General features: G+C 42.6%; 3 pseudogenes across 3 annotated transcripts; 1 reads left to right on the forward strand and 2 right to left on the reverse strand.

Annotated features, from left to right (window-relative positions):
- Positions 1-8,844: 8,844 nt before the first annotated feature.
- Positions 8,845-9,334, reverse strand: LOC308353579 (S-phase kinase-associated protein 1-like; annotated as a pseudogene). The gene has a single exon. The product of its transcript is annotated as an S-phase kinase-associated protein 1-like (transcript).
- Positions 9,335-14,218: 4,884 nt separating this feature from the next.
- Positions 14,219-14,432, reverse strand: LOC308352965 (large ribosomal subunit protein eL39-like; annotated as a pseudogene). Its single transcript has one exon. The product of its transcript is annotated as a large ribosomal subunit protein eL39-like (transcript).
- A 33-nt stretch (positions 14,433-14,465) lies between these two features.
- Positions 14,466-15,346, forward strand: LOC308352966 (putative olfactory receptor 2B8; annotated as a pseudogene). Its single transcript has one exon. The product of its transcript is annotated as a putative olfactory receptor 2B8 (transcript).
- Positions 15,347-27,011: the final 11,665 nt, after the last annotated feature.

Consider the following 27,011-nt stretch of genomic DNA (forward strand, 5'->3'; position numbering starts at 1 on the left):
AGTCCTATCCCACAGCTGGTACTTATCCAATATTAAAAGTGAAACTGTTGTGGGGTATACAAGAAACCACCAGAAGGAGACACGAAAAAACTCCTTCGGCCATATTTTTCTGACTCCTTTTACAATTTTTTATGAAGGGGATTTTATGGACTGATAAATGACAAAGTAGAATCTGAAAATGGAAGGATTGAAACCACAACAAAACAAGGGCACTTGGATGGCTCAGTGGAGTCAGCTTCTGACTCTTGGTCTCTGCTCAGGTCTTGATCTCAAGGTCATGAGTTCAAGCTCTGCATTGGGCTCTGTGCTGGGTGAAGAGCCTACCAAAAAAATCCAAACAACAACAACAACTTGAACGGATTGTAAGGAATCGCAGCGATTCTCCCCACTCCGGGTTTAGACAGGGCTGGGCTCTGACCCAGCAGCATTCTTTTCCATGCTCCCTAGTGACCTGCATGTGGAGGTTCAATAAGGTCTCTTCCTTTGCAGCTGGAATCAAGCCCTCTTCTCTCTCACTCGTTTAGATACATATCAGTATTTTTATCACCTCCTCTGTGCCAGATGGTGTTCTCAGCATTAGCCAGCATCCTACCCATGTGGAGCCTGTGTCCCATGGGGTCTCCCCAGCTGGGCTTTGGTGTCATTGCCAACAATCCTGGATACCCCAGAGAGTCCACGTGCTTGGTGCTAACGCAGGCTGCCACCGACCAGAGCTAATGCGTTTCTACCGAGCCCCAGCCTTCCCAGGAAACCCCTATTGTGGCACTTTTCATACGATCTCTCCTGCAACCTTTGGGATTTCAAAGGCAAGGACTGTGAGCCAGATTTTGAGAATCTGGTCTGACCTTTGTGTGAATTCCTCTCCCTGAATGTTATGGGAGAGTGGTTGTCTGGAGAATCATCAGTCTTCTTGGGACCGGCAGGTGCTGTGCCTGGAGGCATGCACTATGTTCTGGGCCATGAGCCTTTCCAGAATTCCACTCCACGGGCAGATTTCTGCCATATGTTTGTGCTTCTCAGTATAAACCAGATGTCCTCATGTTCTCTAGATATCCACATAATAAAAGTCTATCTAGGCCCCCTGAGTGAATGCTGGAAGTCCAGCCTTTTCTCAGGCCTCTGAATGTGTGCTTGTCCCACAAGTTTTTCTGGAAGGTTGTCTGCATCCCTGCTCTCAACTCTTGCTCCGTTTTCTGCATATCCCCTCTTCTCCAGGCCAAAGCTGTTTGCATTACCCAGTTCCTTTTCTTGGTTTTCCAAGCATCTTGGTTCTCGATAAAAGATACTGGTTGCAACAATGAAGAAAGCATGAATACAGACTTGGGGATAACACTAGATACTTAATGATCGGAACAAATAAAACCTGAGTCTCAGATAAGGATGGCAATGGTCAATGTCTGCTCAGTAAGGGGGGCCGGCTGGCTGAGGGACCTCTTCTCAGCTCCGAGCCTGCATACCTACATTGTGCCAAAGATCTCTTTTTTCTTTTCTTTTCTTTCTTTCTTTCTTTTTTTTTTCCTGATCTGCACACTGGTCTCCAGGCCTTTCCTCACCATGAAGGAGCCTCTCTTGCCTTTTTTTTTTTTTTTTAAGTTGAGGTGAAATTTAAGGAACAGGAAATTAGCCATTTTAAAATATACAGTTCATGGGTGCCTGGGTGGCTCAGTTGACTGAGCATCTGACTCTTGATTTTGGCTCAGGTCATGATCTCAGGTTTGTGGGATCGAGTCCTATGTCTGGCTCCACACTCGGAGTCTGCTTGGGATTCTCTCTTGTTCTCCTTCTGCCCCTCCCCCTGCTTGCACTCTCACTCTCGCTCTCTCTCTTTCTCTGTCTCTATCTCCATAAAATAAAGAAATAAATCTTTAAAAAGATAAAGTATAGGGATCAGTGGCATATGGTACATTCACAAGGTTGTGCTACCATCCCCTCTACGCAGCTCCCCATCATTTGTATTACACCAAAGGAGACTGGGCCCCCATCAAGCAATCACCCCAGCAGTAACGGCTTACTTCTCTGTCCCCCAGCCTGTGACAACCAGAATTCTAGTGTCTGTCTCTATGAATCTGACTACTCAAGGAATCTCATAAATTGGAATTATGTAGTAGTGTGTGTCCGCGTATGTGTGTGAATGGCTTATTTCACTTAGCACCATGTTTTCAAGTTTCATTCATGCTGTAGCATATTGCAGAATTTTCTTTCTTTTTAAAAACTGAATAACATCCTATTGTATTTATTTATTTTTTTAAAGATTTTATTTATTTACTTGACAGACAGAGATCACAAATAGGCAGACAGGCAGGCAGAGAGAGAGGGGGAGGCAGGCTCCCCGCCAAGCAGAGAGCTCGATGCGGGGCTCGATCCCAGGACCCTGAGACCATGACCTGAGCCAAAGGCAGAGGCTTTAACCCACTGAGCCACCCAGACACCCCTATTCTTTTGTATTTATATGCAGCCTTTTATTTGTGCATCATGTGATGGGTGTTTGGGCTCTACCTTCCAAATGTCACTGATAGCGTCACGATGAACATTTGTGTACCACGTTTTTTCAGTTCTTTCAGGTATATACCTAGGAATGCAATTTCTGGTTCATAATTCTATGTTTAACTTTTTGAGAAACCTCCAGACTGTTTTCCATACTGTCTACACCATTTTACATTTCTACCAGCAGTGTGAGAGGGTTCCAATTTCTCCCCATTCCCTCCTATACTTATTTTCTGTTTTCCTTATTTTTGTTATAGTTGTATGAAAACAGATAAAGAAAACCTCAGTTAAGAAGGAGTCAGGGAGCCCTGGGTGGGGACGGTCCAGTGTGCACCACTCACCGCTGCCTGCATATCCGGCAGCAAGAAGGGAGAGAATTCTTATCTCGACAAGGGAGGACACAGGTAGGAATTTCATTTAAAAAAAAAAAAAAAAAAAAGGAGCTTTCTTTGCCCCAACAACAGCGCACTAACCACTGCTTGCTGATGAGAAACTACCACAACCCACAACCTCAGAGTCTTTTTTTTCCTCAAATAAACTTGTGTTCAAAACACAAGTTTCCTCATAAAACCTCATAAAAGTTGACCTTCCTGGGACACCTGGGGGGTGGAGTGACTTAAGTGTCTGACTCTTGGTTTCAGCTCAGGTCATGATCTCAGGGTCATGAGATCGAACCCTGTGTTGGGCTCCCCACTCAGCGTGGAGTGTGCTTAAGCTTCTCTCTTCCCCTCCCTCTCCCTCCCTCCCTCTCTCAAATAAATAAGTCTTTAAAAAAAAAAGTTGACTTTCCCTTTGTTCTCCAGACTTGCCCATGGTTTACATAGTTTGCTTGTCCCAAATTACAATTCCTTTGCTATTACTGAATAAACTGATTTTGCTAGTATGGTAACTGGTTCTTTTATTTTTAATATTGACACTTACCACGTGTGTGAAGTGGTACCTCATTGTGGCTTTGATTTGCATTTTTCTAACAATTAATGATGCTTTACATCTTTTCATGTGATCGTTGAGTGTAGGTCTTCTTCAGAAAGATGTCCGTTCAAGTCTATGCTCACATCTTAATTAGGTTCTTTGTCTTTTTATTGTTAAGTTGTAGGGGTTCTTTAATTTTAATTCTTGAAAGATGATTTTTTTTCTGACTTTATTAAGGTATAGTTGATATTTATTAAGGTATAGTTGATATATACTTCATATAAGATGTACAACAGGATGATTTTGAGACAGGGACACTAAAGGGACCCCACAAAGGACTGCTTTTTTGCTCCCTTTCCTGCTTCTTTCTTTCCTAGGACCTGCACCGCCACCTTACACATGCCTTCTAGTACAGATAATGTGTAAAGGTCAAAGAGTTAATGATTTCTTTGAAGTTTTCCAGCGCGATAGAGAACACCTAAGGAGTGACCAGGCAGGGTCATCATGCCAAGACCACTGACTCACCAAGACCCCTGGCTCCAGTAATACAGTATTGCTAACTGTGGTCACTGTCTCCATAGGACATCCCCAGAACTTAGTCATCTCATAACTTGCAGTTTGTACCTTTTCCTTTTGACCAACTCTCCCCACTTCCTGTACCACCCACACAATCTGGCTACCCCTGGCAACTGCCATTCTATTCTGTGAGAGTTCTTGACATATTCTGCATACTAGACCCAGTATTCCCTCTAAAGGAGATCTTGGACCATGGAGTCCTCCTTGGGAGTCTGGACTTTCACGGGTTTCGACAAGGTCTGGATAGAGAAGAAAACCTTCCCCTTCATTCACAATATTCTGGGACAAAGGAGAGTCTTGCTAGCCTAGTCTTTCTTTCTCTCCTTTTCCACTGATGGCCTGGTTGCCTTGACTTCCTGTGAGAATGGCTGGAAATGGAGTCGAACCATCCATATGTATAAGTTGATGGTAAGCCTCTAATCCTGGATAATGAGCCTAGTTACTGGGGAAACACAACTCTGAATATAGTTTAGACTCTGCCAAATCATCCTGTTACAGTCGTTGTTACCTGAGGTAGTGGTTAACTTTCAGAGCTGAGACCCAAGCAAACCTGCTGAGTGGGAACCCTAGGACATTGGCACCTGGCCTCATTTTGCATTGCCCAACATTCACAGAGGTAGGAATACTGCTCTTTCTGATGCTGCAATCAGTCTCAATTTCTATAGATGCAGATTACCTAAAGCTATTCTCAAATAAACTGCTTATTGATTTCATGGGTTCTGAGGAGGTAAAGCTTTCTAGTTACAGACTATAAATGGGTTCTAAGCAGAACAGTTCTGCCCACATAACATTGCAGTTATGACTTACAGTTATGGAAACATCTTTTCAATCAAGGTGAGTCACTTCTTAAAAGGAATTCTATTACTTACTCAAACAAAGAAATGGCAGTGTTCAGGTTTTGATGGCAAATAATTAACATTCTTAATCCCATAAAATGAAAATAACATCTTTGGCATATTCCTGGGGCAATCCATTGGTGGAAATCATAAATCAAAGTAATCCTCTAACTGCAATCAACATCAAAGTTTGACTTTAAAGATTATGACTGTGTATCATAATCACACAATAAATATGTTAAATGACATTGTAAAGAATAAAGAAATATTTTTCTAAAAATTAATCATACAAAGAAAGGCAATTCCTCTGGTGCAAAGTTATAACATAGGCCAGTGGTTTTCAAAGTATAGTCTAGGGAACCCAAAGGGTTCCCTAGCAGTTTTCTGGGGAGACACGAGGTCAGACTATTCTCAGAATAACACTAAGAATATTTGTCTAATTTACTCTCATGAGTGTACAATTGAATTTTTCTGAGCCTACATGATGTGCAAAACCAAAAGGGATTGGATGCAGAAGCAGATTTGAGATTCCAATGTCATCTATCAAGGCAGACATTAAAGAGATTTGCAAAATTGTAAGACAATACCAACTTTCTCGCTACATTTTTTTTTCTTTTGGTAATATTGTGACCAAGTCCAAGCCTTTTTTACTTGCCACACAGCACACCTATCAGTCAAGAGGCAAGATGTTGGGGCAGGGAGAGAGACTGTATTTGGAAAACTAACAAACCAAGGAGATGGCAGACTAATGCCCCAAAAAACCATCTACCTGAGCATGAGGTTTGAGCAGGGAAGTGGGAGGGTGTGGGAGTGGAAGGATGACTGACGTCTGTTGACATCCGAGGGAAGGTGCGTAGCTTCTTTGTCTTGGTCAGTTGATTTTTGTTACAGGATTCTGGTCGTGTCATTCCTGTAAATCTTAAACATAGTGTCGTCATTTCTGTATGTAATTTCTTACCTCCTTGGATGAGGTAGGTTTTGGGTAAGAAACCAGTTTTGTAATTCTTGGCTGTAAGCAAAATTCCTTTGATGACACCATGCCCATGTGCAGGGCTAAGCAGAAGTTTCCAAGCTATAGGTCACAGCAGCAAGGGAAATAGAAACAAATGGAGTCAGACATGCTAAGTATCTCCTTGTTTCAATGTAACTATTTTCCACAAGCTGTGTTATTTAACATGTAATAGATTTATTATTATTTGGTGTCCTATAATTTCATTTAACTTTTTAAAGTTAACTTACAGTAAAACTGAACTTTTTTGAGATGTACAGTTCCATAAGTTTTTACAAATACAGATTCGTGTAGTCACCACCACAATCAGGATGCAGAACACCTCCAACACCCTAAGAAATTCCCTAGTACTGCTCCTTTGTAGTCACACCCTTCCTACAAACTAAAGTCTCTCCCCTAAGTCCTGGCAACCACGGATCAGTTCTCAATCACTATAGTCTTATCTTTTTGAGATTGTAATGTAAATGAGATCAGGTAACACGTAACCTTTGAGACCGGTTCCAATCAACATCATGTCTTTGAGATCCAGTCAAGTTGCTGGTTCCTTTTACTGCTGAGTCATATTCCATTGGTTGGATAGCTATAGACTGCGGGTGGGGGGAGTGGGGGTGGGTGTTAGGGTTAGGGCCTGACTAGGCTCTGAAACTATCCCTGGTGGAAAAGTGCTAAGACAAGATATAAGGGAAGAGACCCGACCATCTGGCCCAGGATGTTAGGGAGTATTTTTCTTTGGTGGCTACACTGTAATCACAGAAAATGACCAGACCTCAAAGAAGTAAGGCACGAAGGGTATTCTCAACAGTCCTTGCTCAGACCAAGATGGCACCAGAGTCTTGAGGCCACTTGACTTCCTGGTCAGTTCTCAATGAAGACCACCAGTGACAGCCCTCCGTGGCCACCCATTTGGGATCCCTCTCACTCCAGAGAGCTTTTCCTTTCCTGTCTGGTCTCATCTTCACTTAAAAACTTTCACTTCACCTCTTCCTTTGTGTCTGTGAGGTTCATTCCTGGTCTCGGTGAGCCAAGAACCCTGCAACCCTGTAACAGATACACCCCAACTCGTCTATCCATTCCCCTGGCGAAGGTCTTTCAGTTGTTTCCTATTTTTGAATACTATAAATAAAGCTGCTATGAATATTTCATAGCATGTGCAAGTTTTTTTTTTGGTAAATGTTAAGTTTTCATTGCTCCAGGGTAAATACCTAGGAGTGGGATTCTGGAGCATATCGTATGTGTACATTTAACTTTATTTTAAAAAGTAGTGAAGCAGTTTCCAGAGTGACTGCACCATTTTGCAACCATGCTGACAATGCTTGCAAAGTCCACTTGCTCTGAATTCCTGACCGTGCTTGGTAATGTCAGTGTTTTCTACTTTGGTCCTTCGAGTGTTGTGCGATCTTAGTATGGCTTGTATTTGCACTTCCCTTATGGCTAATGATGTTGATAATCTGTTCATGTGCTCATTTGCCACCTGTATATCCTCTTTGAAGACGTGTCTGCTCAAGTCTTTCGCATAGTTTTTCACTTGAAGTCTTTGTTATCCAGTGTTGAGTTTTAATAGGTTTTTACGTATTCCGCATACTAGTTTCTGTCAGATGAGAGATTTGCAAATATTTCCCCTTTTCTCTGGCTTGTCCTTTTATTCTCTTAACAGTGTATTTTGCCAAGCAAAGGTATTTAATTTTATGAAGTTCTATTTATCTATTGAATGGATCAGGCTCTCCACATCATATTCAAGGACTTCTTGCCCAAACTCTGTGCTTTCTTTAAAAAATGTTGTAATTTTACTTCTTACATTGACATGTATGATAAATTCTTAGTTACTTTTGTATGAAGTGAGGTTTAGGTCAAGGTTCATTTGTGCTCCAGGTTGACCAATGTAGCAACACTATTTTTACAAAGGCAAATTCTTTTTGGTTTTTTTTTGAGGGGGGGGGGAGGGGGTATTTGTCTTTTTTTTTAAAATTAATTTATTTTTACTTTGGTGGGTGAGCGGAAGGGGGAGAGAGAGAATCTCAAGCAGACTCCATGCTGATTCTGGAGCCTAATGCAGGCTGGATCCCACCATGCTGAGATCATGACCTGAGTGGAAACCAAGAGTTGGACATTTAATTGACTGTGCCACCCAAGTGCTCTTATCTTTTTTAATTGAAAAGCTAACAGACTATCTAGTTATATTTCCTCCGAAACCACAAACTGAGTAGTAACCGAGTCTCTAGCCGACATATTGAAAGCTGAGGATTAAAAATGCAAAAAGTCAGGGCACTTGGGTGGCTCAGTGGGTTAAAAAGCCTCTGCCTTCAGCTCAGGTCATGATCCCAGGGTTCTGGGATCGAGCCCCGCATCAGGCTCTCTGCTCAGCAGGGAGCCTGCTTCCCCCCCACCCCTCTCTGCCTGCCTCTCTGCCTACTTGTGATCTGTCTATCAAATAAATTAATAAATAAAACTTTTTTTTAAAAATGCAAAAAGTCCTTAGATCCAGTTAAGGGAACCCTGCTACATACAGATAATCTCTACTGGCAGAACTCCTGAACCATAGGGAGCTGGAAGACAGCCTGATAACCCCACTCAAAACGTTGACCTCAGGTAGCTTTCTTCCAGTTTCCAACTCATGAGTAAAGATAATATGTTGTTAATTCTATTTCAGAATATATTTTGCAACATGTTTTATTCACAACGCCAACTTTTAAAAGGTCATTAAACTAAAGCTAACTAGACAATAAACTTGGCAGATATCACTTGACAAAGAGAGGGAAAGCCCCAAATGCCACCTTCTATAGAGAATCCACAGTTCAATTTTATTCTAGAACAGAGAAAAAAAAGAAACTTTTGATCACACTGGAAGAAACTCCGCCATAAATTTGGAATCTACTCAAACTACACATGTGGGGAGGACATATTCTGTTCAAACAACTGAGTGGCTGCGTCATTTGTCTGCTGCTTGTCTAATATTAACAATTATAAGCAGAACGGTGCAGCTGCTAATTGGAACAATCCTTATGGTGTTACAGTGTCAGGCACAACACTTCACTTCTCTTCACACACTGGTTCTCTTTGTTACTTCAGCTTCCTTTTCTTCAGTAAAGTCATTCTTGATATTGAAGGTCTCGTGAATCTCCTCAGAAGTTTTCCCCTTGATCATATTGGCAACAGCCTTGCACGGAACGTCATGCAAACCTTTGATGTCTGGGGAGTTTGCAGCCAGAATAAGTTAAACAAAGTGTTTCTGGGTCAACTTTCAGGAGTTCTCGGTCCCAGACAAGGGTATCATCTGTTTGCTTTCTTTGTTCTCAGCATCGTCAGGAAGAGGAGAGTCATCGCTGGGGTGGGGGCACCACGGAGTGATCTTTCTAAATATTGCTGTGTTGACATCTGGTGGAGGAACTGGGTCATCATCTCCTCCCTCATCCACTCCCATATCTTCCAAAATGGTCTTGATAATCACAGATTGTTTGGCAGTTTCAACATCAACTTTCAATATCTCTCCATCAGAACTCTGCAACTTAATTGAAGGCATGGTGCTCCCTCTCAAGGAGGCTGCCGGCCAGAGGCTAACAAGAGCAGAGCAGCCTCAGCGATAAGAAGAGAAAGGTGGAGAACAAGACCTCTCCGCAAATTCTCTTGGAATTGCCTTTTGCACCGCTGCCAACAATCAACTTGCCATCAACTGCCATCCATCAGAATGGCTACTACCACAAAACCCACAAAATAACAAAAGAAGTTAAGTACAAATCCCCAAAAGTTAAAAAGTGTTGCGGAGGATGTGGGGACACTGGAATCCATGTGCTTTTGGGGGAAATGTAAACCGGTGCAGCCATTGTGGACCGTAGTAGGGGGGTTTATAGAAAACGAAAAACAGTATCACCACACAATTCAGCAATTCCACTCCTGGGTATACGCCCATGATAATTAAAATCAGGGTATACAAGAGATATTCGTACACCCATTTTGGAAATTTTTTACTTAAATTTAATTCAGTTAACATGTACTGTGTTATTAGTTTCAGGGGTAGAGTTTAGTGATTCATCTGTTGCATTTAACACCCAGTGTTCGTCACAAGTGTCCTCCTTAAAGCTCGTCACCCAGTTACCCCATCCCTGCACTCACCTCCCCTTCAGCAACCCTTAGGTTCTTTCCTAGAGTTAAGGGTCTCTTGTGGTTTGTCTCTCTCTCTCTGATTTCATCTTATTTTATTTTTTCTCCCTTTCTCTACGACCCTCTGTTTTGTTTCTTAAATTCCAGATGGTATTTGTCTTTCAAATGTGAACATTGAATGTCTCTCTTCCCCTTGGCCCTCTCTCTCATAAATAGATAAAATCTTCAAAAAAAAAAAAAAAAGGAAAGAAAAAAAGAAGAGCTTAAAACACTCACATTTTAGTGATTAGGAAACCCAGGCTCAAGAAGGTTAAATGACTTGCCTATAGGTCACATAACTAATTTGAGAAAAAGGTAGAACTACCTAATCCAGGTTTCCTGACCCATAGTCCATTGCTTTGTATTTTATTTTATTTTTAAAAGATTTTTATTTATTTATTTGAGAAAAAGAGCAAGAAAGCACAAGCGGGGGGCGTGGCAGAGGGAGAGGCAGAAGCAGGCTCCCCGCTGAGCAGGGAGCCTAACTCAGGGCTCTATCCCAGGACCCTGGGATCATGACCCAAGCCAAAGGCAGATGCACAACCAACTGAGCCACCCAGGTGGCTCCATTACTTTTTATAATATTCTCGTAGGTACAGAATTTTAAAAACTGCTATTTAATGTTTTCATATAGAGTCAGCAAGAATTATACTCACTATTTTACATAATAATGTATTGACAATAGTTCAAACAGAAAGATTCAATAACTATATTAAGAAAAAAGTTAAGTACACTGAAGTAAAAAACAAACAAACAAACAAAAACCTATTGAAAAGACGTGAGCCATCCCAGAGAGAATGAAAAGGACATTAACTGGATTGGTATTTATAAGCAGGACACCCTTCTGTCCTGTCACCCCAATCCCTGAGCCTGATTGATTTCACAAGAAACATCAGCCCTCCGATGCAGGGGTTGACAAACTTCCTAAAAGGGGGGAAATGTTAAATATTTTTGGCTTTTCAGGCCATAAATTCTCTGTTCTGACTACTCAGCTTTGCTATTCATGAAAGCAGCAAGAAACAATACATAAACAGACAATGCTGTATCGAATAAAATTTAGCATTTTATTTTTGACCTCCTTCACTTTGGTGAGTGCTTCCTTTATGAGGCACATTTAAAAATCTGTCAGCAAGTTATTTCAGGCAAGTGTCTTTGTATCTGTGTGTGTGCGCATGACACTGAACTGTGGTTTGTTTTTATTTGCTCCAGGGAGCAGGTGTGAGTCAGGGGATATATACCCTGTTGGTGCACATTTAGATGGTCTCAGATACTTTAATAATTAATCCCATTAAGAAATTTTCTGAGCATCGGGGCACCTGGGTGGCTCAGTGGGTTAAGCCTCTGCCTTCATCTCAGGTCATGATCCCAGGGTCCTGGGATCGAGCCCCGCATCGGGGTCCCTGCTTGGTGGGGAGCCTGCTTCTCCCTCTCTCTCTGCCTGCCGCTCTGCCTACTTGTGCTCTCTCTCTGTCAAATAAATAAATAAAAATCCTTAAAAAAATAAAAATTAAAAAGAGAAGAAATTTTCTGAGTATAGATTTTTTGTTGTGGATACAAGTGAACATATCCTTACAGCAAATCAAAAGAGGTATAAAATAGTGTGAAATACTACATATCCTATTCACACTTTATGAACATTTATTTTGTGCAAATTTTGTACCAACATCTTTCATACATCAATAGGTCTACACACAAACCCAATTCAGATTTTGAAACTCTTAGAATACATAAAAATGTGCTGTGTGCGGGAACCTGGGTGGCTCAGTGGGCTGAAGCCTCTGCTTTTGGCTCAGGTCATGATCCCAGGGTCCTGGGATCGAGTCCCTCATCGGGCTCTCTGCTTGGCAGGGAGCCTGCTTCCTCCTCTCTCTCTGCCTGCCTGCCTACTTGTGATCTCTGTTTGTCAAATAAATAAATAAAATCTTAAAAAAAAATGTGCTGTGTGCCTAAACACTTGAATATGAAGGAACAGAAATGTTCATTCTCTGATGTCTCTTTGGTTGGTTTATAACTATGTTTCTGTGCTCTCTTTGGCAGCACATATACTAATATAACTATGCTTCTTCAGTACGAAGAGCTGGATGAAAATGGTTGTCAGACTTACCTTAGAGTTGACAATATGTTGAGTCTAGTGTCCCTAACTCTTCAAGATAGCTTTCAGAAACATGATAATTAACCTAATGTTGATGGATGTCTGAGATTTATACAATATCAAAATATCCTCTTCTTTATGCCTTTCCTTATAGTACTTTAAGGTTTCCATTATAGTGCTTTGACCTGTCATTGCTTTGAGAATATATCTGTCTTTATCTCCAAGTTCTTAGCCATTTTAATCATTGTATCGTAGGGAGTGATATCAACATTGTACTTTGTACATAGGTTAATCAATTGGGTAACTTTTTAAAGTGTTTATTCTGATCACAATGTTAATAGTGAATAATCCAGACTCTGTCAGGAATTTTATGCTCTCTCCTTGGTAACAAGTGAAACAGAAATCTTCAGATGGAAGAGGAAAGTGTTAGCCACTGCATCTGAAAGTTCTCATTCCAGCTAAGCATGCAGGGCCAATGAATTTTCAGAGTTTGAGATAAATTGGTACAGCAATTTTAAGCATCTTTTGGGCAAAAGCTAAGCACTGTAACCGAATAGTGGTGTTTTCAGGTTCTCTCTGATCAAGTATTAATTGTTTTATTGCCATACAAAAACACAAAAACCAAACACGTAGCTTTCAAAAATACATTAGTTAGAGCGGTAATTCTGACACAATGGTTATATAAAGAACGATGGTGATATTTTACCTGTAATTGAATTCTTTGTATAAGTACATTCTAGATTATAAATTCCTATCTCTGACTGTATTTTCTTCAAGATTACGTTGTATTCTGTTCTATCACTTGTGAGGTATGTGCAAATCCAGTTGTGTAGAATCATGAGATACGCGTTTACAATACCGTTTCTCCTGTCTGCATCTCTTTCCGATTCTTTCTGAATGCTCTGTCTCTTTTTCCATCATACACAAATGTATGTATTTTTTAAAATGTATGTATGAGGGCGCCTGGGTGGCTCAGTGGGTTAAGCCTCTGCCTTCGGCTCAGGTCATGGTCTCAGGGTCCTGGGATCGAGCCCTGCATCGGGCTCTCTTCTTGGCAGGGAGCTTGCTTCCCCCTCTCTCTGCCTGTCTCTCTGCCTACTTGTGATCTCTCTCTGTCAAATAAATAAATAAATAAATCTAAAAAAAAATGTATGTATGTTTTTACAGTACTTTAAGTCCTATTAAGCTCAGACTGAGAGGCCTTTTGTAACTATGACTGATGCCAACACACAGTCCATTATTTGACCTTTGTATATTAAATCATGATTTCCTTTTTATGATAATGTGGAACTGAATTAGTATAAGCTATGTAATTTCAATGAGTACATCATTTATTCAATACTTACTGAGAAGTCCCATGACCATGTCTTATGATAAATCCACCCCCGCCAACTTTTTTTTTTTTTTAAAGATTTCTTTTAAAAATTGCTAAATGCTTGGGACTCCTGCTTGGCTCAGTTGGTGAAGCGTTCAACTTTTGATCTTGGCTCAGGTTGTGATCTCTGGGTGGTGAGATCAACCCCCACGTTGGGCTCTGTGCTCAGCAGGGAGTCAGAGCTTGCTTGAGATTCTCTCCCTCTGCTTCTGCCCCATCCCCTGCTTATGTGCTCCCCCTCTCTCTCTCTCTCTCCAATAAATCAATAAATCTTTAGAAAAAAATTGCTAAATGCTTGGTCTTTTTCTTTTTAAGATTTTATTTACTTATGTATTTGAGAGAGACGAAGAGAGAACATGAGCCAGGGGAGGGGCAGAGGGACAGGTACAAGCAGACACCTGCTGAGCGAGAAGCCTAGTCCCAGGACCCCAAGATCATGACCTGGGCTGAAGGCAGACGCTTACCTGACTGAGCCACCCAGGCGCCCCCAGCCCACTTTAAATACTTGGAAAGTTCTATGGGACAGTGCTATGTGAGCTCTGACATGAGTGGGAATTCAGTACTTCATAAATCAGAACACAGCAGCCGTTCAGCTGAAAGGTCTCACATTTATTAGTGAACCAGTCTACTGGTGTAGAGGCACAGTGACATAGAAAAATTGTTTCCCTGACAAAACATGTCTATTGGCCAGGTAGGAGGGATATTTACAGTTTGATAAGCTAGGAACACGTGATCTTCATGCAGCTTAAGTATGTGTGCCAATTATGTGTGTCATCTCATGACATGCAATGCCTTATAGGCTATAACCATAGCCTGGTTCTCCAGTGCCTCCTCTTAGAGTTGTACCTGATTTTATTATCAGTTTTCATCCGAATCCACTGGGGAATGGGACTGTTCTGTTTTCGTTTCTTGGCCAGGAAACGCTTGATTCTGAAAGTCTTGTGAGACGATGTGGCAAGGAACAGTCAACCACACACACGCCAGGACGGTGGTGAAAAGGCGAAAGGAGCTAAATGCTTGGTCTTGACAGGAAGTATGAGCTAACAGAGGATGGAACGGAAAACTGGCCGTTCTTTCACTGGGTTTATCCTGCAAGGTTTTTCTGAGCCACGTCAGCTGGAGCTAGTCCTCTTTGTGGTTCTTCTAATCTTCTTTATGTTCACTCTGCTGGGAAACACCACCATCATTGCATTGTCCCAACTGGACTCAATGTCTTTAGACTTCCATGTCCTTTTCCCTCTCCAATGTAAGCTTTCTGGACCTATGTTACACGACCAGCACTGTCCCGGGGCTCCTGGCTAACCTCAGGACACCAGACAAGTCTATCTTGTTTGGTGGCTGTGTAGTTCGGCTATTCCTCTCTCCAGGGTTGGTAGGCCCAGAATGCATTATCACAGGGATCAAGGCGTTTGACTTCTATGTAGCCATCCACAGGTGCCTGCACTACACAGTGATCATGCACCCCCGTCTCTGTGCCCTGCTAGCTTCTGCATCGTGGTCCGTTGGTTTTGCCAACTCCTCATTGCAGACAGTGCTCATCTTCCTTGTACTACTTTGTGGGAGAAATAAACTAGATCACTTCTTTTGTGAGGTACCCTGGCTGCTCGAGATTGCCTGTGTTGACACCACTGTGTATGAGTCAGAGAAATTCTTTGTCACCGTGATCATTCTCCTTATACCTGTGGCATTAATGACATTCTCCTACAGTCAGATCGTCTTAAGAAGAAGGTCAGCTGCAGGGTAAAGTGTTTGGGGCATGCGGTTCCCAGCTCACAGCGGTCTCCCTGTTCTATGGCACGACCATCTACGCTTACCTTCAGCCCAGCAACAACTACTCCCAGGATCAGGGCATGTTCATTTCTCTCTCCTACACCATCATCATCCCCATGGGCGACCCCCTCATATATATGCCGAGGAAAAGGGTGTGATGGGATCTAGGAAGAAGATTCTTTGGAGGGGCCATGACTCCAGATGACTAGATGGGGAAGACCCTTTGATGGAAGACTTTGAATACCAGAGCCATTAGGATGCTTGTGTCTTGCACACGTCACCCAAAATTTCCCTTGACAACTCTCAAGGCAATTCCCTTACCTCATTTTTTAAGTGCAAGTGGGTGCTCAAAATCTAAGTTCATGGATTCATGCAGCTTCCCCAGATGGTACCTTTGTTACAACTGATGAGCCCATATTGACCCATCATAATCCAGCATCCAGAGTGAATCCCAGTGGTTCACTCATCATGCTGGACATTCTGTGGTTTTGGACAAGTGAATGATTACCTGGACTTACTGGTTCCCTGAAGTCTAATTGTTTAACTGATGCCTACAATTATGTGTCTAGTGAGCATCTCAAATTTCGCATGGTCAACGCTGCAAGCCACCACTCAAGGATGGTCCTCTCAGAAGTTTCCCATTTCCTCCTTCCCATTCCCTTCCCACTCCATCCTTCCGGTTTCCTAGAACAACACCAAGGACATATGCCACACTTCTCTTCTTCAGAGCCCACACTGGTCAATATGAAAATCTCTCTTGCTTTTGTCGTCAAATACATCAGAAATCCAAGGGCTGCTTTCTACAACCTCAGAAGCTACCATGCTGATGCTGGCCACCAAGGTCTCTCTAAGTGGACTCACCCTGGTCTCCCTCCTTCCTCAAGGGACTTTTTAAAGGTGTAGGTCAGATAATTTCTCTTCTCTGTTCTAGCAGGCTGATGATTTTCCAAGGCTTGCTAGAAAATGTAGAGTTGTGATAATCCCCTTTGGGCCCGTGCTCCAACACAGAGGCCTTTTTCCTGCCCGATGTCATCAGTCCCTCTGTTCTCCCTGGCCATGCTGCAGACACCATCCCCCCAGGGGTCTGAAGGGACATTTGCTTCCCTCTTCACTGAGTGCTCAGATCTTTCTCCCTCTTCTCCAAGCCTGGCTCAGACGACCTTCCTGTGGAACCTACCTGACCACCCACCACCCCACTTTTTACATGCTTCCCCACACTCATATCCATGGGACATGCTGTCTCTCTCTCCTGTCATCGTTTCCTGTCTCTTGTCATCAGACCTTTTACAACATGTCCTCAGCATCCTGAACAGTGCCTGACATGTTCAGACTCTGGGGTAAATCTACTTTCCAAGAAGTCAACAGCTAGGGTCAGTCAGAGAAATGAAGCCACTAGGAGACAGATATTAAGAGATCTGTTGCAGGGGCTTGGCTGGCAGGATATCGGGGATGGCTGGGAGTCAGAAATCCCTAGAAGGGGCTGTGAGGCAGCCAAAAAGAACTCTCAGGCAGGAGCTGACCCTCTAACTCTGCACAGGTGTCTCTTGGGTTCTCTGCCTCTGGGAACCCTGGCTAATATAACTGTTCCTTCTGCTCAACATCCTCCTTGACACTTGCTATGGTCAGTCTAATTTTAGCCATTCTTGTGTGGGTGTGATGGTATCTCATTGTGCTTTTAATTTGGATTTTCCAGAAAATAATACTGTTGAGCACCCTTTCCTGTTCTTACTGGCCACCAGTAAATCTTTTGTGAAGTATTAGTTTTGAAATAGACTGCCCTTCTATGATTGATGTATAGGAACTCTTTATTGATAAGATTTTGTCAGCATGTGTATTGCAAATCTTTACATCCCATTCTGTGGCTTGCCTTTTCATTTCTTGAAATTTTATGACATTTTATGAAGTCCTACTGAATCCTTTCAAATGGTTAGTGCATTTTGTGTCCTACCCCAAGACTGACATTTTCTACATTTTCTTCCAGAAAATGTATAATTTTAAGCTATGATCCATCTCAAATTTCTAAATTCCATTTTTAATTCTAATAGTATATTTATAGACTATTTTGGATTTTCTATGTACACAATCCTATTTTCTGTGAATAGTCTCATTCCCCTCCCCCCCAATCCTATACTTTTTGTGTTTTCTAGCCTTATAACTGGGTAGATTCTCCAATACTATGTTGAATAGAGTGGCAATGTTTGAAGATTTTAATATACCTTTCTCAATATCTGGTAGAAAAAGCAGAAAAAGCACTGTTAACAAATATGACCTAATCGACATATTTGGAACATTACAAAATAAGTGTGGAATATGCTCTTTTCAATTGGTCACAGAATATTTACCCAAATAGATGATATGTTGGGCCATGAAGCAAGTCTACAAATTTTAAAAGTCTGAAATATCATAGAGATTATATTCTTAGACAACAGGGGAACTGAGCCATAGTCATAATGAAAAGAAAACTAGGAAGTCTCTCAGTGTTTGAAAATGAAACCTTGGAGCACTTGGGTGGCTCAGATGGTTAATTGTCTGCCTTTTGCTCACATCATGATCCCAGGATCCTGAGATGGAGTCCTGCAGGGGGCTCCCTGCCTGCTCGGCGGGGAGACTTCGTCTCCCTCTCCTTCTACTTCTCCCCCTGCTGTGGTCTCTCACTCTCTCTGTCAGATAAATAAATAAATAAATAAATAATATCTAAGGAAACATTTAAACCTAACTTTGCTACGTATCCCAAGGTTCAGAGAGGAAAATTCTCAACCTTTCCCACGTCATGGCTCATAGACAATGGCACGCTCTCTGTGAAGAGCACTCACTATCATAACCTAGACAGAAGAAAAGCCTCAAATCAGAGTTCTGCCTGCCCCAGGCACACCTGGCAGCCATGGCCTGTGGTCCTCCCCGCACCAGCTGCCCTTTCCGGTGGCCCTGATGTAAGGGAACAACATGGCCATATGGAAATGGGAAGCTCCACACCTGTAGTAATGATGATACTATTGTATTGTCCTCACCAGTCCAACAACATGATTTCTGAATGAAATATGACACAATAGCAGCTTCATGACCTTCCTTAAGCTTTGAAAATCATCTAGGGAATCATCTGTTAGAAACATGGATTCAATATGTGTTCTTTCTTCTGGAAAAGAAATAGACCCAAATAGTAATCATGGCTTCTGGAGCACTTGCTCTTGAGAACCATCACACTGGCTCTTTGTGGAATTCTCCCTCTTAAACTTCTAAACTATGATGTAGATATTATTAGGCGCATTAAAAAAAAAAAGATTTTATTTATTTATTTGAGAGAGACCATAAGAGGGGGAGAGGTCAGAGGAAGAAGCAAACTCTCTGCTGAGCAGGGAGCCCGATGTGGGATTCAATCCCGGGGCTCCAGGATCATGACCTGAGCCAAAGGTGGTTGCTTAATGAACCGAGCCACCCAAGCATTCGAAGGCACATTTTCTAGATGGTTAGACTGGGGCTCAGAGACGATTCTGAGTCATATGATTTTAAAGTGTCAGAAACCCAGGTGGGATCCCCAAACTGACTCCAAATCCCTTGTTATTCCATACATGGTTCTATTTCCCTCTTATCTCTGGTCTTCTCGATCCGGAAACATGTCAAGTATCAGAATTTTCTTATTGTGTGGCCAACTGGAATGAATTCAGCTGGACTTTTAACCTCTACCTCTGTCATGATCATTAAGATAATTATCTCAGTGGAGGACCGCTGAGTAAGATACTCAAAGATCCCTAGGAATAGAGACATTCTAATATTTTTCTGATATTAAAGTTACTTACAAGACCTATCTTTTTGAAATTGATTCAGGCTCTGGTATGTTCAGAGTATGCTGTGAGATAGGTCTGAAATAGTATTTAAAAATACTCAGCTCAGCGTCTTCTATGAAGTGAGCCAATGCTTATAAACATTGAGAAAATATTCTCTTATCAATGATTATTTACTTCCCAACCACCGTAGTATTTGTATGTTATGACTATGACTTACATTAATCAAAATTTGCAGAGCAAAAACTTATACAGTGCATCCAGGGGGCACTTCATGTTTAAATTAGTGTTGTGACAATGAGCTACTTTATTTTCTTATATTCTATTTTATTTTATTTTATTCTATAGTCCAAGGGAATGGGATTTCTGGCAGTTCTAAAGTTCTGACTTTGTTTATTTATTTTTTAAAGATATTATTTATTTATTTGACAGAGAGAATGAGAGAGCATGAGCAGGGGGAGCAGAGGGAGAAGCAGACTCCCCACTGAGCAGGGAGCCCGATGCGGGGCTGGATCCCAGGACCCCTGGATCATGACCTGAGCTGAAGGCAGATGTTTAACGACTGAGCCACCCAGTACCCCTAAAATTCGGACTTTAAATTATCTCTATGCTTCAGATATTTGGAGAAAGGGAGGAGCCTGGTGTCTGCATCACCTCTCTTACCTGTGTTGACCTTGGAAGTCTCTGCAGGCCTCATTTTGATTTCTTGGTACTATTGTTAAAGGTGATTTTGTCTCGAGTTCCTCACTTTAGAAGTCATTATAATGATAATGGGAATTTTTGTCTTTTACCATCCATGAGCCCTGATCCTAGGCTCCCAGGGAAGCTATCCTTTAACATTTTACCAAGCTGAAAATGACTGGGCAAAACCTCACAGCATGGGCCCTGTTTCTGCCCCAAGCACATATTGTACATCCGTGTCAAGAAGAAAAATAAAACAAAACAAAACAAAAAGCCACTGCAAAATAAAGATAAGAAAAAAAAAAAAGAAAAACTCTCCTCCCATAAGGTTAAAGTCATACTGAGGTGCACATACTGAAAACATAGGAAAAAGTCTATAGCTTTCTGGAATGTTCTTCCGCATGAGGATGTGTAACTCTCTGTGTAAAACAAAACAGAACAAATATATAAACCTGCCGCAAATGTTCCTTCTCCAGAGCACTCCCTTCTTCGTGCCTTGCCTTGGCATTTCTGCCAAGAAGCCTGTTGATAATCTTACTGAGGATCCCTTGCATTTGAGGAGTTACTTTTTGTTTGCTATTTTCAAGATTAGCTCTGTGTTTTGGCTTTCAACTGTTTGATTATAATGTGGCTCAGTGTGAAATAAAGTATCTTTTTTATTTTTTTTAAGATTTTATTATTTGGGGCACCTGGGTGGCTCAGCGGGTTGGGCCTCTGCCTTCGGCTCAGGTCATGATCTCGGGGTCTTGGGATCGAGCCCCGCATCGGGCTCGCTGCTCGGCGGGGAGCCTGCTTCCCCCTCTTTCTCTGCCTGCCTCTCTGCCTAATTGTGAACTCTCTCTCTGTCAAATAAGTAAATAAAATCTTTAAAAAAAAAGATTTTATTTATTTATTTGACAGATGGAGATCACAAGTAGGCAGAGAGAGAGGAGGAAGTAGGCTCCCCGCTGAGCAGGGAGCCTGATGCAGGGCTCGATCCCAGGACCCTGGGATCATAACCTGAGCTGAAGGCAGAGGCTTTAACCCACTGAGCCACCCAGGCGCCCCTGAAATAAAGTATCTTTATTGTATATAACATCATTGTCTCTGTAGAGAATTCTAAAGAAGTGCAATAATACTCTTAGCAATAATACACAAATTTGGCAGAGTTGCAGCATATAAATTCAATTTCCAAATATCACTTTTCTATATACCAAATTCAACAGCCAACTGGAATTTGAAATTTAAGAAAATACCATTTAAAATAGCACTAATAAATGAAATACTTAGGAATATATGTAGTAAAATATGCACATAATCTTTATGCAGAAAACTACAAAATGCTGTTGAAAGATCTTTGATCTTTGATTAAAGATCTAATTAAATGGAGAGCGATATTGTGCTCATGAATTGAAAAACTTAACGTGTTCTGATTTGATCTATATGTTGAGCATGAAGCCAGTCAACAGCAAGGTCTTTTGTAGGCATGGACAAGCTGATTTTAAATGTATATGGAGGGGCCCCAGGGTGGCTCAGTGGGTTAAGCCTCTGCCTTCAGCTCAGGTCATGATCTCAGGGTCCTGGGATCAAGCCCTGCATTGGGCTCTCTGCTCAGCAGAGAGCCTGCTTCCCCCTCTCTCTCTCTGCCTGCCTCTCTGCTTACATGTGCTCTCTGTCAAACAAATAAAATCTTTAAAAAAAAATGAAAAAATGTATATGGAAAGAGAAAAGAACTAGAATATCCAAAACAATTCTATGAAAGAAATTAGAGGACTCAATATTAGCCCATTTTAAAACTGACTATAAAGGTACAGGAATCCAGACTGGCAAAGGATAGATAAAGAGCTAGATCAGTGAGCCCAGAAATAGGCCAACTCAAATATATTCAACTGATTTTCCATAAAAGTGAAGAACAATTCAATGGAGATAAGATGGTCTTTTCAACGAATCATGTGTAATAATTGGATGTCTGTATGCAAAAAAAAAAAAAAAAATTTTCAACGCGTTCCTCATACCGGTCACAAAATTAATCTAATCAAAATTGATCATAGACTTAAATGCAAAATACATAAGTAGAAGGAAACAGGAGAAAATCTGTCATTCAGATTTAGTGATTAGTTTTCATTTATCTGTTTTTATTTTTAGTGATGAGTTTTTAGTTAACAGCAAAAGTACAATCCATGGAAAACAATTGAATTCAATTTTCTGTTCAACTAATGTCATGCATTATATTCTTTTTCTTATGTGGAACTACCCTTGCGATCCAGGAATAAACCTCGTGTTGGTCATGGCGTATAATTCTTTTTGTGTGTTTGTGTATTCTTTTTGCTAGTATCTTTTGAGGAATTTTGCGTATATAATAAGAAAGGAAATTAGTCTGTAGTTTACTTGTGGTGTCTTTCTGGTTTTGATATCCAAGTAATACCGGACTTAGGAAATGGGTTAGAAAATGTTTCTTCTTGTTTGGATCACTTTGTAAAGGGTTAGTGTTATTTCTTTGTCAAACATTTGGTAGAATTTACCAGTGAAGTCATCTGGTCCTGAGCTTTTCTTTGTACGAAGTTTTGTTTTTGTTTTTGTTTTTTTATTACTGCCTTAGTCTCTTTTCTTTTTCTGTTTTCAGTCTGCTTTGGTAGTTTGTCTCTTTCTGGAATTTTCTCTATTTCTTTTGAATTATCCAGTTTGTTGATATACAGTTGGCTATAGTTTTCCCTTAACGTTCTTTTTCTGCAGATTGGTCATGATATGCCTCCCTTCATGCTTGATTTTTTTATTTGAGTCTTCCTTTTTTACAATTTAAGTAATGGCCTGTCAGATTTGCTTATCTTTCAAAGAACCAGCTGTTGCTGTTGCTGATTTTATGTATCGTATTTTTAATTCTCTATTTCATTCATTTACATTTTAAACTTTATTATTTCCTTACTTATGCTTGCTTTGAATTTAGTTACTCTTCCGTTTCAAGTTTCTTAACATGGAAGAGTATATTGACTTGAGATCTTACTTTTTTTAAATGTAGGTGTTTACAGCTATATGTTTCCCACTGAGCTCTGCTTTTGCTATGTCCCAGTGTTTTGTTTGTTTGTTTGAAGCTTGTATTAAAATTTCCATTTAGTTAACATATAGCGTATTATTAGTTTCAGGAGTAGAATTTAGTGAGTCGTCACTTACATATAAAACCCAGTGCTCATTGCAATAAGTGTTCTCCTTAGTCCCCGTCACCCGTTTAACCCACCCTCCACCCACCTTCCCTCCAGCAACCTTCAGTTTGTTCTCTGCAGATAAGAGTCTGAATTACGGTTTGCCTCTCTTTTTTCTTTTCCCCTGTGTTCATCTGTTTTCTGTTTCTACCACGAAAGCCCCATAATCCCTTATCCTTATTTTACAGCCCAATAAGATCTGTGAATTGAAATCTTTTCCATATACTCGTTTGGTGACAAAACTGACAAAAGGATATTCACGGTCCTCATGTATCCCACATGACTTGTTGCGGGAAGATGGATGCATTTGACGAAGGCCAGTGGCCAACATCACTCGGTGCCTGTGATACGTGGCATCTATGGTATACGCACCCACTGCATCTCCCCTCAGCACTCATCCTCAGATGTCAACTCAGGAAACAGGACCGTGATCCCTAGGAATGGGGCATGCCGTCCCAACTCAGGGGCTCCCTGGCAGTTCTAAAAGCACATGATGGAGTCCCCTGCTGTCCAGTGAGGCTCAGCCAGTCCTAATCCCAGACCCATACCTGATGCAGGGCCAGTTCAGTGGGTCACCATCAGCCTGGGTGTCAGTCTACACTGCAGCACCCCAGTGCTTTGAATCCACATGGTAAAAGCAGTGGCTTCCCAGCTGTCATATTGTGCTTAGCCAACCACCTCCTCTTTCCATTTTTTTATGATCTCCAGAGTGTGGTGACCTCCTTCTAAATATGCTGTCCCATTTCATCACCCAAATTCCTCTCTGGGGAACTGGGACTCATGGCCAGACCAAGACTGCTGAAAGTCATGTGTAAAGCGAACCAAAGATCATTTGTGTCTAGCCTGTGTCTCATGGTGCTTTAGGATGTGTGTATAAATGCATGATACACCATCACATGTGTTGCTATAGCGATACGTTGACAGCCAGTATAACTGGTGAACAGGGTCCGTTAGAGGAAATGAAACACAGTCTTTTTGGTGGCTAGAAAAGCAAAATGTTATACAAAGGAATAAACATTTTTTTCTTCACCTGTCTTGTTTCCAATTTCAGCACCAGTCTCCACTCATGAATATGTTTTTCCTTCCCTGTCCTTTTGTGAGAATCCCCAGTTGAAAAATACGAGACAGCGATTCTTAGATTTGGGCAGACTTGGAATCTGCGATGGAAATTATAGAAGCCCTTCCTGGACTCCGGTCCCAAGTGCAGCCCTAGGTTCTGCATATTTCCCATAAAAACCCCAGATGGGTCTGGTGCTGTGGGCTGGAGACCACAGTTCACATACCCTTGTTCCACGACATTGAGTCAAAACTGTAAATTCGTTTTACATTAATTAAGAACCTGTCATTGAAAAGCATATGTCATTCCATAAATGTTGACAAAGATCTGTAGATATTCCTTAGTCTGGTCTTTTTGCCTTCCAGCGCTAAAATAAAACTATCAATCTACGGTTATTTCCCAGAAACAGTTGAAAAATTAACACAAGACTAAGAACAAACAACCACTGTCATCACCACCACCACCACCAAAAAGATCCGCGAGCAGACTCCTGCCCCACTTTCATGATGAATGGAGTGGCCTCAACATCTGCTTTCACACTCAGTGGCTTCAGTGGTTCCATGAGCATGTTTGGCTGTCAGTACAAACATGAGGAGCTCACTGGCAGAATCCGCAGGATGGATGGAAAGCCAGCCAAACCATGAAGTGTTACTTAAAGACAATGTTGCCAAATGGGAGGCCCTCTGGCCCTGGGCTTACTCAAGTATCCCAGCAATTCTACCCTAATCCCTGTGCTACTGGGTCTGGTAGGTGTTGATCAGATAATCAGTAATCCACGAAGAACTCAAATATTGCTCCTAAGAAATTCATTTTATGTACACAACATTTGTCAATAGGTATTATGGAAATATCAGATCCATTCAGAATCCAGTCACAAATCCTTTCTGGGGAAAAGACCTAAAACCATTCTTGCTTTCCACTCTTTATGAAATGTTAAAAAGTAGCTCTGTGCCTTAATAAAATGTTGCAAAAACAAAAACAACCTCATATCTTTGAGAGGCAGATGCTCCAATATTGAATGTTCTGTATGTTATAGTCTTTCCCTCTACGCGACAGAAACATAATCCATTCTTTAAAAAAAAAAATTCTGCATAACAGCCACTGTCTTCCAATTTGTATAATTCACGGAAGAACCGTGTTGCACTCTGGGAGCGCAGGGGAACAGGGGGGCGGTAGTACAGGAAACAATGGAGAAAGAGGCAGTTACCTAATGTAACACTTCTGGCTCTTGACCTGCTTCAAACCTGCAGAATGTATACAGCGTTCATTAGCCCCCCCAGATCCTATCGCTGCTTGAGCCAATGACACTTGTACTGGTTTCTACTGCTGTCCTAACAAGTTACCATAAACTTAGTGGCCTAAAAGAACGCGTTTGTGATCTCACAGTCCTATGGGTTAATATTCCAACAAGGATCTCACTGGGTGAAAATCAGGGTATCTCCAGGGTCGCTTTTCCTTCTGGAGGTTCTAGGGGACAATTTGTTCCTTCGCCTTTTCCAGCCCTTAGAATCCCCCTGCCTCCGCCATTCTTTGGCTCGTGGCCCCTTCCTCCATCTTCAGCATTAACAACAACGGGTTGCTAATGCTCACAGGGCATCATTTTTTTTTCTCCCCCTGCCGTTTCCACTCTTAAAGCCCTCATGTAATGACATGGGACCAGCTGGACAGTCCAGGATAACCTCCCCATCTAAGGTCCTTAACCTAAGCACATCTGCAGAGCACATCTGCAAAGCCCCCTTTGCTATGTGATGTAACAGAGGCACAGGCTCCAGGGACTGGAATGGGGGCCTTCCTGGCAGGGGAGGGCCTCGTTCTGCCGATCACCACACTATTGACTCAGGGACCAACTAATAAATATCGAAACTAAAAACACATCTTTTCTGATTTTGCCCGTTTAGTTAAATTAAGATACTACCCCAGAGCACAGTCTAGAACAGCAAATGAAGACACATCCAAATTAGGACCCCAGAAGTGTCCCACTGATGACCATAAAATTGCACAAGTACGGGTGTTTTAGAGGAGTTGTGTTTTCCAGAGGTGGCTTTTTTCCCCCTGCAAAGGCAGACCGATTGTAGAAATCTCGTCCGGGGCCAAGAGTGCAGTGGTGGAGGGAGGGAAGGCGGTGGCGGAGGCCGTGTGCCTGGGACCCTACTCACCCCTGGCTATGCACGGGCGCTGGATCGAAGGGGGCGGATGGAGTGGCTTTCTTCGGACCTGCCCTGGCCGGAACGCGGGGACCCTTGTGCGCCGCCCCCAGGAGACCACGAGGGGGCGCGGCGGCCCTTCCTGGGAACCCGCCTGGTACTCGCGGGCACTAAGCTGTGCCTTGAGTTGGGATCTTGCCGGACGCGCGCGTCAGCCTGAGCGTGCAGAGGTTCCTGGCTTGTGGTCACGCATCGCCGGGGCTGGCCCGGGCGGGGCTGCGCGGGCCTGGAGGGTTGGCCGGGGAGGCTGAGCTCCTCGGGGAAATCCACCTTCCTCGGTGTCCTCCAAACCAGGCTCTGACCGGGGGAGATGGATCCGCGCTTCCCCGCTGGTGGAAAGGCTTCCCTCGTCGTCCTCGCAGACCCGGCAGCCTCTCCTGTGTTGGCCGGTGCGTGTGTGCGTGTGTGCGTGTGTGCGGGAGCGCGCGCGCGCGCCGGGGCGGGGGCCGGAGTTGCGGGGAGAGGGAAGAGGGGTGACAAGAAGAGTCTGGGGAGGAGAAGACCCAGGAGGCTGGGGAGGCGGCAGGAGGAGGACCAGAGCTGGACCGCCGAGGTGGAAAGGCAGCTGGGGGTGAGGAGCCGGGGGAAGTGTCCCATTTCGGGGGATGCAATTCCTAGTGTTGGGCTCATTCCTTTCTTGGGAGACTCGTCTCTCCCTGTGCGGTGTTTTCAGATGCCTGAAACTTGACTGCCCCGCCTGAGGCTGTGGGTGCTCGTCTTAAGTGGTGCGCTTCCCTGGCAATGGGTAACAGGCCCGCTGGGAGTGCGGAGAGGTCTTCCGCAGTGCTTCTGGGATGCTTAGGGAAGGGTCCGGTGAGAGGAGCCCTTTGGGCGTTTCCTTTGGAGCAGCTCAGCGAGGTGTCTGGGAGTCTCTGCCCTGCCTCCAGGGCGTGGGTTGCACTACGTCCCTTCCGCAAAGCTTCTGT

The sequence above is a fragment of the Martes martes genome, assembly GCF_963455335.1.
Source record: "Martes martes genome assembly, chromosome: 12".
NCBI classification, from domain to species: domain Eukaryota; kingdom Metazoa; phylum Chordata; class Mammalia; order Carnivora; family Mustelidae; genus Martes; species Martes martes.